The 12,595-nt window shown below is 44.4% G+C and overlaps 1 long non-coding RNA gene across 1 annotated transcript; it reads right to left on the bottom strand.

The window, feature by feature from the left end:
- Window positions 1-785: 785 nt before the first annotated feature.
- LOC123049233 (uncharacterized) lies at window positions 786-2,961 on the bottom strand. The gene is made up of 3 exons (XR_006423501.1): window positions 2,818-2,961; window positions 2,593-2,717; window positions 786-1,191 (listed from the first exon to the last, which is right to left on the bottom strand). It is a non-coding gene; the product is annotated as an uncharacterized lncRNA (long non-coding RNA).
- Window positions 2,962-12,595: the final 9,634 nt, after the last annotated feature.

Raw genomic sequence — 12,595 nt, 5'->3', positions numbered from 1 at the left:
AAATGGATTGCTAGATTAAATGGCATAGCGCTCAAAGATCTTAGTTTTTCTGAATGGTCTAATAATTATTCAGTTTACTAAACTGCTGAACTACTTCTTTGGGTCTGAATTTGCTGAATTGTTGAACGGTGTAAGAATTATTCAGTTTACTAAACTGCTAAACTGCTTCTTTGGGTCTGAATTTTCTGCATTGCTTCTTTGTGTCTAAATTGCTAGGTGTTTAAGTGCAGATGTCACATGCAAACTGCTTCATTGTATCTGAATTGCTGGCATCAAGAGCTGAGATACTAAAATAGTACTATGTGCAAACCATGTGATCCAAAATTAGACCAATCTGAATTTGCTTAAATCAACAGCAAAATACTTGGTGTAAGTTAATAACAAACACTGAGAGAGTTAATAAATTGGGCAGTAGAGGGACACTGACACAACCCCATGATGAATGAGATGTGAGCAAGTCCTTCCATAGCGAACTTGGTACAAGAGGTACTACCCTGATTTCTGAAGCTTCATGTATATGATTTCTTCCTTCGCGTTCTCTTTCATTTCTCGGGATGAGTCTTCCACCTTGCACTATTTAACCATTCTGAGGCACATAACCAAGGATCAACCTGTGAACATCGACCTCCATTAGATTCTATTTGTGAAATTGCATTTGTATGCCTTTGGGATTTGTGAAATTGTTTGAACGGCTTATGTACCCTGTATGCTAAGAGCTAGGAGAAAAGACTTTCGCAAGTCACATGGGCTTGAGGCTGAAAAGTGAGAAAATCTTGATCCGTGACTAACATTACCAAATAATTCTTCATGCAAATGAATATCCAGTTTATGATTACGAAAAACGACATGTACTGTATAATAAGCAACTGAGTTTGCCATCAGATGTCCTCAGCGCTGGTGGATGGCATTCGAAGTCGAGGAAGATGCGGCCTCCTCGCCGTCGAACATTACCATTCAGATGTTGTTGTGTTGCATCATCTGGATGCCAGTCAACCCTGGTTTGTTACAACTAGCGTTTTCTCTGTAGCAACGCATGGTTTGCAGATAGTGCTAGCGGTGCCTGTGCAATACGTGGAACTGCTGATGCTACTCGCGGAAGTGCTCGCTTGGTGAGTTTCCTCGTCGCTGTTGTCGGCCACGGCCACATGTGCGTAGAAGAAGGCGGTAGAAACTTGATTGATGTGGTGAGACCTGCAAGAATGGGAAGCTTGCTTGATTGATTGATTTTTGCCCCTAGCCGAAAATACATGCATGAAGTGAAACCACATGACGTGTATTTTTTTTAATTTCTCTCATGATCTACTGATGCAACGCAGGATCGTCATGTCCATGCCTCTGATGGATAACAAGTGGAATCTCTTCTACTGTGGACGATTCCTATGCTTATTTTTCATAAATTAATTTTTAGGGGAAGTTATCATAAATTATTGATGGTGACTTTTAGTGGATCAAAATTTTACGTGTAACGAGAATTGTAGATTTTTTAAATAAGAAAACATAGATTTTCCCTGTGTGTTAATCTTTTGATTTTCTCAACATTCATTGTTTATACCAATACTGAGCAGTAAGTGATTTCGGTCTCTTACATTGGGTCCTTAAATAATTCACTAAAGGAGCTCTCAGTATTTTCTCTTTTTGCTGGACATTGCTCATCTCCTTTTATTACTAAGCCTTTTATTTTAGCTGATTTTTCTTCCTGTTCTAATGTCAACTTCAGAGGTGTACTCATTTTGCTTCTAACCTTAGGTAATGATGAAGGGAATTTCTTTTCTTTCTTTAAGTATCATCAATTTTTCACTATTTTGTTCTCATAAATGGCTTGGTACTTTTGATTACTTTTCATATTGTTTTGCTACATGCAAAGTTATTTTAAGTGGTGAATTCTTTACAGGTTTTGAAGCATATATTTATTTATTTTATACCCGGTGCAACGCACGGGCATGTTTGCTAGTCTAGTCAGTGTCCCTCTAGTGCCCAATTTATTAACTCTCTTAGTGTTTGTTATTAACTTACACCAAGTATTTTGTTGTTGATTTAAGCAAATTCAGATTGGTCTAATTTTGGATCACATGGTTTGCACATAGTACTATTTTAGTATCTCAGCTCTTGACGCCAGCAATTCAGATACAATGAAGTAGTTTGCATGTGACATCTGCACTTAAACACCTAGCAATTTAGACACAAAGATGCAATGCAGAAAATTCAGACCCAAAGAAGCAGTTTAGCAGTTTAGTAAACTGAATAATTCTTACACCGCTCAACAATTCAGCAAATTCGGACCCAAAGAAGCAGTTCAGCAGTTTAGTAAACTGAATAATTATTAGACCCTTCAGAAAAACTAAGATCTTTGAGCGCTATGCCATTTAATCTAGCAATCCATTTGAAATGTACAAGCATGTGCAATAATCACTGCTATTCACTTCCTCTTTTGTAAGAAATCAAATCGAAGCATGACACCCTTAGGAAGAAAAGCACACATATTAGGCACCCAAGGGAAAGTTTAGCAAGAAAATGTAATCTAGACTGCACTTATTCTCTTGACTTGATCATCTCATCGGAAGGAGTTGGAGGAGGCACAGTGCCCCATCTTACCATGAACCACTTGAACGACAAATGCGTAGAAAAACACCTTGATGGCTTGTCCTTTGTGAGTGCTGATTAATTCTCCTGCCCGATCGTAAATGCATGAAACTCATGCACATCTACAGTAGCTAGCTCTGGTTCAAGGAGTAATCTGGTCAACCAATTTCCTAGCCAAAGTAACATGCATACAGTGGAATACAGCTAGCACATGAAAAAGATACGAAAAGACTGAACTGCAATTAACACGATGCCTCATGGAGATAGCGGGCGAGTGAAAGCCAGAGCCAAATTGAGACCTGAAAAATCTGCAGGCACAGGAGGGGAATCCAGGAGAGAGAAAAGGAAGATGGAGGAAGGAAGGAGTAGAGAGAAGAGAGGAGCTACCGGGCGGTTCAGCCACGAACCCTTCTCCAGAGGGTAGCGCATGAGGGACGGCTGGAGTAGAAGAGATTGTTGACGGCCTGACGAGAGGGGCCCAGCCGATCCTTTTCGCACCTTGCTAGTCCGGCGACAGGCTAATAAGGTGTCGTCGTACGCGCCGAGGATACTGACAGGTTCTATCCGACCAGATCTCGCCGCAGATGGGAAGCAGCGGCTCGACAGCGAGGCCCCGAGCGCATGAACACATATCCAGCATCCCAGTGTCAGCGGCTGGCCGGTGAAGGCGCTACCCCCGTGAGCCACTGAAGCCCTGCCTGCCGGCCACCGTCTCCATCCATCCGGTCAGCGCCCCACCTGCGATCGTCGCGGCTCCCTCGTCCACGCGCCACTCCTCTCAGCGTCTGGCGCTTCCATCGACCATATTCGCCACCACCCTCCAGCAGTCGACTGCGTGCGACGACCAGCTCATCGCTTATGCAGCCCACGCACACTGGCGAGCGGCTCCAGCGAGAAGGTGTTGAGCGCCGGCGAGTCTGCTTCACAGGTTGAGGGACACGTCGATCTTCATGCCGCCGGTACTCATACTCCCTTGCAGCGCTGGGTCCATGGTCTCCATGCTGGCAGTGCTCGTACTTCCCTTGTGGCTCCGAGTTCCGCACCTTGCGCCCATGATTTCTTTGGCTTTCATCAGATTTCTATCTAAACCCGCGGGTCCTTCAATCTGTGCATATTTATGGACCAATCAAGCTTAAACCGTGTTGTATTAGTTTCCAGTTTCGTTGGCAGAGAACGCTGCGAACTCTATGACAATTTTTGCCACCAACCGATGTGAGAGGATGGGAGACATGAGGGTTGGCAGGTTGAGGTTTTATTTCCGTGCGTTCGCTTCCAGTTTTTTTTATAATCCTTCTTTTAGATCCTATCCGTCAATCTCTATCGTTTACATAAAATCAACGGATATAAAAGGGTGACGTATGGAGAATTATGAAATCATCCGTCCTTTAATATTAGGTAAAGAATCACGCCATGCAACCATTCAATCTCAGATCCAAGGGCTCTTGGAAGCCCGTATCATGGGAGAATGGAAAGCTTCGTATTACTTGTAATTTTCCCGACGCTTGACATGACATCGAAAGCCATTTAATTGGGCGTCGAGTAGACATGACATCTAATTGTGCCCCCATAGTACTGTGCATGACTCCATTTATCCACCAGGCAAGCCACTACTCTACTGTTCGCACGCCCCACTCAGCATCTTTACAAAACCACTAGCAGTTCGCTCCTACTCGTCCCCGGACGTCCTTTAACATTACGGCAGTTCGCTCCTAGTCGTCCCTTCCTTTCACATTACGGTAGTTCCACTAATCCTAACCCTCCTCCCAAATCCATGGCGTCCCGAATCTCAATGATCAACAGTGAGTACAAGGTTAGAACCATCACCGGCGATGAGTTCGATGTCAGCTACACCCATTCTTCCGCGACAGTGAAAGGATGCCTTGCTCGCTTTAGACGCATGTTTGAAAACTCAAAGGATGAATGGGTCGCTGGGCTAGATGTTGAGTACACCACAGTCCTGAAAAGCGAGAAGAATCTAAAGGAGGCAGAGAAGAAGAAGCCCGCCGTGATCCATGTTTGCGTGCATGACTTATGCTTGGTCTACCACATATGCCATGCCGACGTTGAGTGCGAGGAATTTAAGAACTTCCTCAAGGGCGGCCGAGTCAAATTCATTACCGTGGACTTTAGGAACGATAGGGATGTCCTGGATCGGATAGGCCTCATTGTAGGCAACCCCTTCGACCTCCAGAAGAAAGGGCTGGTGCCCTCCCGTGATCAGCCTTCAATGCTGACCCTGGCAGGAGCCATGGTTCATCCTTCGTACGGTACACTGAAGAAACCTCCGTTCAGGTTTCATCATGCATGGGAGTGGAATGTACTAGATACAGACCACATCCACTATGCTACAATGGATGGCTACCTTTGTTTCAATATCTACAAGGGTTGGATGAAGAGCAAGAGCCAAGTGTGCGGTTCAAGCAAAGAAGTATCGCCCAAGAGGAAGAGGGACAAGGACGAAGTCGAGCACGTGGACGAGGAGTCCGAGTAAGGTGGCAGTGTCGTTGCCCATGGTGGTTCTAATGCAGTGTCTACCGGATTAGTTGCTTAGTTTAATTTCAGGTGTGCTTAGTTTTATTTGAGGGGTGTGTTGTGCTGAGCCCCCAGCAGAACTATGTTATGTTCCTTCTCGTTACTTGAAGTCTTCAGTACGTACATACTAGTATTTCTTACAATTCATCTTTTAGTTGGTATAGTACTACCACTCGTTTCTTCACATTATATACGTACAATATATATGGCCAACATCATATAGCCAGCAGTTTAGTTGTCAAAGAATTTCAGGGTGCTTAGTTTTATTTGAGGGGTGTGTTGTGCTGGACACCATTATTGTGCTCAAATATCTTTGGCCATGTTATAATGACATAAATACCGATGGACCAACATGCCAGCTCTCCCTCTATCTCACTACAGTAAAATAAAGTGTGGGGCCTACTTGATCCCAACATCGTTCTTATTTTCCTGTAAAATTATTCGCTTGGTTAGTCCTGACAAGCGGGGCCACACTTATCATTGTGAGAATCGGCTTATTTTTGTCATATAACATGGTCAACGGGTTTGACGTGAAAATAACAATGTCTAATGGCATTTTTGAGCAAACATCTAACTTAACGATGGCATTTTTGAGATATCTAATTGCATTTTTGAGCAGGCATCTCACGGATCGATGGCATTTTTGAGTAGTTGTAACTTCTAATGGCAAAACCGAGTAGTGATACACAACTAGTGGCATAAATAATAAGGAATTAGATAGGTATGCTAATTTCTTTAATATAATTTAGCACCCCATTTGAGCACGTACTAGCTTTTTTAATAGTACTATATGCATAATTTGGCGACGAGCGCTCTCTATATGTACCACCTTTTTTCTTTAATTTCATCTTGTTAGTTTTGCTCCATGGCGCAATCCATCGATACTACTGCTGTACAAAATTATACATTTTTTAAAAGGCTAGAGGGCGGGGCAGTCTAGCTTGGTCGGTTTCAAGAGAGGCGAGGGCCTTTGTGATTTGATGACTCATTATTGTTGGAAGGCGGGGCCTTGTGATTTGACTGCTCGTATAAATGTGCCGACGACCTGAGGAGGAGCAAAGAACCGTGCGGTATACTCAAGTTTTCCACTGGAGTAGTAGGACGGAGGAGCACGAAACACGGCAGCCCAGTGCCATATAGCGATAAAAAATGATCTAATTCGCTAGTCATCTCATTGTTAGCATTGTTCTATTCATGCCCCGCAGAGAACGTGACACGTGCGGCGAAACACCCGAAGCAAAAGAAGAAACACATGAGCAAAAGAAGAAGGAAGATTATCACCCAAAAAAAGGAAGATGCACACACAAGTTTGGGGTGCTGCTCTCTACTACATGAAGGGTTGCTGGCCGCGGAGTCGTAACTGCTTCTTCATCGCCTCCACAACCTCCATCTCCTTGCGCGTCTCCTCCGCCATCTTCTTCATTCTGTCCATGACGCGGGATTTCTCGACGCGAGCCTTCATCATCTGTTCCACAGCCGCATTACGTACCTTGACAGCAGCCGGGTGCTCGATGCGGAGCTTCACCAACTCCTCCTTCTGTTCCATGACGAGGGCCTGCAGCATCTTCATCGGGGAACTACTATTATCATGCAGCTTCTTCCAGCAGGCGTTCTCCTCCTTCAGCAGGTCGAGCTCATGGCAGAGCTTCGCCTTGTCCTCCTGAAGTTGCAGGGATTTCGCCGGTCGCCTTCTTCTCCGAGGCAATGCTCTTCTTCAGCAGCATCACCAAGCCGGCGGTCAACTCCCCCTGCTCATTGAGCTCAGCGGGCATGTCGTCGAGGCTCTCCTTCAGCAGCTCCACCAAGCCGTGGATGAACTCCTTCTGCTTATTGAGGTGCTTATTGAGCTGATCGGGCATGCCGTCGAGGGATAACGACTCCAGCGCCGCCAGCTCAGCATGTTCGCCTCCGCGGCTAGGGCGCTCCTGGGAGCCATCGCCTGCCCGTGAGAGATCTTTCGAGGTCTCTGCGTGGCGGCGATCCCTCTTTTTTCGCAACATTGGTTACCGCTCCCTTGTTACGAGTAGTTCTCGACCTAGAGCTCTGCACACCGGCCATGGCAAGGACGGACGAAGAAGAAGGACTTATGAGGAGGAAGGTAGAGTAATTTTCGGTTAGGTAGTTCCCCCTTTTATAACCTAAGTACTAGCACTAGTACTAAAACCTGCATAGTGGGAACATGTTCAGGTTTGGTACGTACTAGTAGGTGTGAGCATGCTTCCACTTAATTGTAGCACTAGTACTTTGGAATGTGATGGGAAAAAGGTAAAGATTAATTGATGGTTTTGGTTTCGAGGCCCGAAACGGCTCCCGATGAGTTTAGTGGAACATAAATTTCAAGTACTCCCTCCATCTCAGTTTACAAGGCTTGCACGTGTATCTAGGTTGTCAATGTAACTTATATAAAATAAACTGTTTAACATAAAAAATATATCATTAAAAAATAAAATATTTGAAGTTTGTAATGATATATTTTTCATAATGTATGCCTCTTATTAAGTTGGTCAAATTAATGACCTAGGTACACGTGCAAGACTTGTAAACTGAGATAGAGGGAGTACTACACTGCTCAAATGCGGTCGCACAAGTCAGTGATGTAACTGGTCGTACATGTCAGACCAAGCCGATGCGTGTCCCTTCGGTGAGACGCGGGTCCGACCGACAATCTGTTGGTGCGACCGACCGTAAAGTATTACGCGATGGAGACTTCTGGTTGTGGCTTCGGTTGATTGTCACGACCAAGCATTCTAAAACTAGTGATAAATCAATTACCATCTTTTTCCAAACGACCAAGTATTTTCACAGGAATACAATACATATAGATGGAGTGATTGTCAAGGGTGCAAACCGACATGGCATTGCAAGTTCACTGTAGCAGCAGCCGACTAGGTCACTGCATCGTTGGCGGGGAAGGAGGGCAGCTCACCTCGCCTACGATGCATGCCCAGCGGTGCCGCCGCAACTGGTCCCGGGATTTGGCTTCTCCTACCGCCCATTTGAATAGTTGCACCGGCTGCTCATGCCATTGCGCAGGCATGCGCGTTCTTTCCTCCGCAGTCAACTTCGTGAATATGATCTCTGCGTTTAGCCCTAGCTCGAAATCAACGCGACGCTGCCAAATGCTGACATCCCTCAGCATCTCTCCCCTGAGATCGACTTGCGCCTCCGCCTTGTGCTGCGCCAGGCGCAACTCCTTGGAACTTCTCTCCAATCGATGCGACGCTTCCTTGATCCGATCTGCCTTTGTTGCCGACCACCTGAAACGCAGCCCTGGCATGTCCTCTGGCGCCACCGATATGTGATTCTAGAGCAATGGATCCCCTCTAAAACACATGTGGGTTTTACTCAAAGGCGGTAGTGCTGCGGGCCGCAGCGAGAGGGCAGCCCGCGGGATCCTGGGATCTAAGGGATTATCCATGGAGGGATTCTCCATGGCGGGATCCGGTGGGCGAGGCGGGGAGGAGAGCCTAGGCGCTGGGAGAGCCCTACCAGGCTAAGATAAAGATAGTACTACTCCACTCCATCCATATTTAAATACAAAGGCCACCAATAGTAGCCCTGGCAAAAATTGATCATGCTGCCTGCGTCCTGGTTTATTGGCCCCCTTTTTTGTGCCACTTTTTATGACATGCATAAATATTATGTTACTTACAAATATGGTCAAAAATTGGCACAAAATACGAATGAGACCAATGGAAGTACTAGCAACCCATGATTTAACTACTCGCAAGTGTGCAATGGAGTAGTAATGTATTTCTTCCGCCCTCACGTCCACTCAACTTGCATGCGCTGTATTAATTAACCATCAATGAAACGAAGGACTTTACACGCGTCAAATTATCACATGTGGTGGATCTTCGTACAAAAATGTGTCCCCCCGTGTACCCGCGTGTGCGTGCGAGGGAATGAGTGCGTGCGTGGCGTGCATGCACATCTTCACTTCGTGCATGTACCGCCAGTGTGGCTCAGAGAGGACGAGTACATTCTTCTGGAACGAGCAGCACGTCACTGTGATCAATCCACACAAGGAGGTCGCGACAACGCCTCCACATGTGCCACATGGCTTCATGAACTGTAAGAGAGACACTGTGTAGCATGGCATTGGAATTCTAATTTACGTGTTTTGCACATACTCGAAGTACTAGTAAGGTACACGTGCATTGCACGCATCAGATTTGGCAACCAAATTATGAATAAATACCACACTATAGCATGTAAGCTCTGAGTCATATATGCCTGATGTAGACCTTTGTTTAATTCTTATAGTTCATCTCATTCAAAATAAATTAGTTTTTATAAAAAAGCTAGGGCCTCTTTGACTCATAGGATTTCCAAAACTCGGGAATAGGAAAAAAATGGAATTAGAGTGGAATGTCGTCTTGAATCATACAGGATTGTACGAGTGTTTGATTGTGCATAGAAAAAAACGCAGGATTCTTTCAAAGAGGTTTGAGTGGATGGGATGTTTCCTATGAAATCTAGTGCAAATGAATCCTATGGAAAAATTCCAATGGTTTACAATCGTACGAATCAAACAACCAAGATAGGAAAAATTCCTAAGGATTAGAATCCTCCAAAATTCCTTTGAGAATCCTTTGAATCAAAGAAGCCCTTAATCTATTTTATGATTCATGGAATTGTGCGTTGTAAAGCATAAAGTAAAAACAAATAGTGGCAATTCAACTAGAAAAAAAGTTTGGGCAGTTATGATATGGAAGATTCTAGAACAAAGGAGAAGCACTTGTGTTTTGAGGTTTGTGCATTATTCTTAAGTTCAACCATGGAGTCTGCTAGATTGTACATGTGGCAAAATCCGGTGGGGGGCTAGTAGATGGTGTGAGGGGCCAAGTGGAGGGAGACTATGAAGGAGTGCACAAGTGCGAGATCGATATTTAAAGAGAGGGGGCGAGAACGTGCGCTGTTGCGCGCAGTGGCGGAGCCATGAAAAATAAATGAGCTAGGGGGCCAAGCATTGCTAATCCTTTACGAGGAGGGCCAATTCATCAACTTAAACCATTTTACCAGCAATTGTCTAATGATCACATTCATATTAGCCTTGATATACAGTGATGTTAGGGGGGGGGGGCAAGGCCCTTGCTGCCCCTGTCTTCGCCACTGTGCGCGCGTTTGAGAGATGAAGCGGAAGGCATGGATGATGAGAGGGGGACGTTGTATATATAATTAATGTGTGTGTATTAGCTATGTAATCCTATATAGAGAGGTATAGATTGATCGATGTGGACGTGGGAAAGAGGGTGAGACCTCACTAGATATATAGATTGATTGGTTTGTGTGGGAAACTGTGAAAGACCTAGCTATATATATACACACACATAGAGGAACATCGATCATTTCGCATGCACATGAGAGATAAAGAATGCCCGATATGATGGTGAGGGGGAGGTGTGTGTGTGTGTGCATGCATGCATGGGAGACCAACCTGAAGAAAAAGATTGCATGTGTGCGATGGATAATGCCGACTGGTACTGTCTGTGCATCCATGCATGAGAGAAAGTTAGTGGTACAATTATAAAAGAGAAGACGACTGTGTGGGTGTAAAAGACTAGGTGAGGTCATAATCAATGTAAAGTTGAATTCAAATATTTGAATAAGAGATCATGATGTTTGAAACCCATGCATGCATGAATATAACTGAGATATGCGCGGTGTGATTTGGAAATGAGCATGTTGTATTGTATACACATTGAACAAGGTCAGACTGATTTGAATTTGAGATATCGATGGCAGGCATCATTTGGCCACATTGCATCCGTGTATGGACACACTATTCTAATTGGAGATGATGGGTGGCTTTCGCATCACATATCTATATCTACACCCCTATATATATTATATTATATATATTTTTATATAGTGTGCGGATAACTTTAACTTTGAAAGATGGTCGTTGGATGAGCCCAATCCGATGGTGCAGAGATGGCAAATTTGAGCACTACTGGCCGTTGGATATCATCTAGATTCCACCAGATTTTGCCACATGTACAATCTAGCAGACTCCATGGTTGAACTTAAGCATAATGCACAAACCTCAAAACACAAGCACTTCTTCTTTGTTCTAGAATCTTCCGTATCAGAATTGCCCAAATGTTTTTCTACATGATTTGCCGTTATTTGTTTTTACTTTATGCCTTACAACGCACAATTCCATGAATCTTAAAATAGATTAGCTTTCTTATAAAAACTAGATGATATTGAATGAAATGAATTATAAGAATTAAACGAATATCTACATCATGCATATATGACTCAAAGCTTACATGCTATAATGTGGTATTTATTCATAATTTGGTTGCCAAATCTCATGCGTGCAATGCACGTGTACCTTACTAGTCTAAATGGTGTTTGTGTGTGTTTGTTGTGCTTGTTAAACACATTGTACGTAGTATATCATACATGGTTTAGATTCCGAACATCTAGCTAGAGCATACATGTACTATGATTTGAATTCAACATAAAATGGATACATATATTTGAATTTGAGATCGTATGTACATGTAGTTCGTATTTATATAGGAATTTACTTCTCCTATATTCATGTCATGTGTTGTGAAGATAATATTTAGATGGTTGTATAACTAACCCGAGTACAATCCCATTCAAACAGGGAAAATGTACTCAAATTTAGTCCATATGCTAGACAACACACATTGTTTTTTTATTGTTGAGGGAAGTGCAAATTGTTTTGGTACTGTACGCGTTATGTTTGTTGTCCCGATTGTATTTGAATGCATTTCTAGTAATATAGTAAAACGGGACATGGCTCTCTCTAGTGATGAGGTGCGAATTGTATTTTTTTGGGTACACGTTAAGCTTGTTCTTCCGAAATTTCAAGCCGCGCCTTGTTATGCCAAAATTTCAAGCTAGCGTCTCTGTCTATCGTGCTACGAAACTCCCGCCTCTTCAACCCACGCCTTGTTACCCCGAAATATTTAAGATATTTCTTTGTCTTGTTGTGCTCCGAAAACTCCATCTCAACCCGCGCCTTGCTATTCCAAAATTACAACGCGCGCGAAAACTCCCACCTCCTGTGAAATCCCTACACGCAAAATGCCCATGATACCCCTGAACCAAAAGAACCGCCTAGCTCAAATCGGTGGGGGTCTTTCGTAACTTACCCCACATTTCAGACAAGCGCGTCCCTAAGCCATGGTTCCCCACTTCCATCCCATCCGCCCACCCATTCGTACACTGAGGCCGCGAAAACCCACAAAGCCCCACACCCTCCTCCGTCCGCCACCCAGCCGGAGCCTCTTCCCCGACGACGTCGTCCACAGCAACACCTCGACATCCCTCATCCACCGTACCGGATGAGGATCCGTCGTCGATCTCATCGTCCCTCCGGTTCAGCCACCCCGTCCTCCACCTCTAAGGAGCTGCCCCGACGTTCCCCTCATCTTTCATGCCACCTTCATTCCCACACCGCTGTCTTCACCTGCACCAAGAGAATCATCATCACCGTTTC

This window comes from Triticum aestivum, chromosome 2D, assembly GCF_018294505.1.
Source record: "Triticum aestivum cultivar Chinese Spring chromosome 2D, IWGSC CS RefSeq v2.1, whole genome shotgun sequence".
NCBI lineage: Eukaryota > Viridiplantae > Streptophyta > Magnoliopsida > Poales > Poaceae > Triticum > Triticum aestivum.
This window is presented reverse-complemented; position numbering and strand designations above follow the sequence as displayed.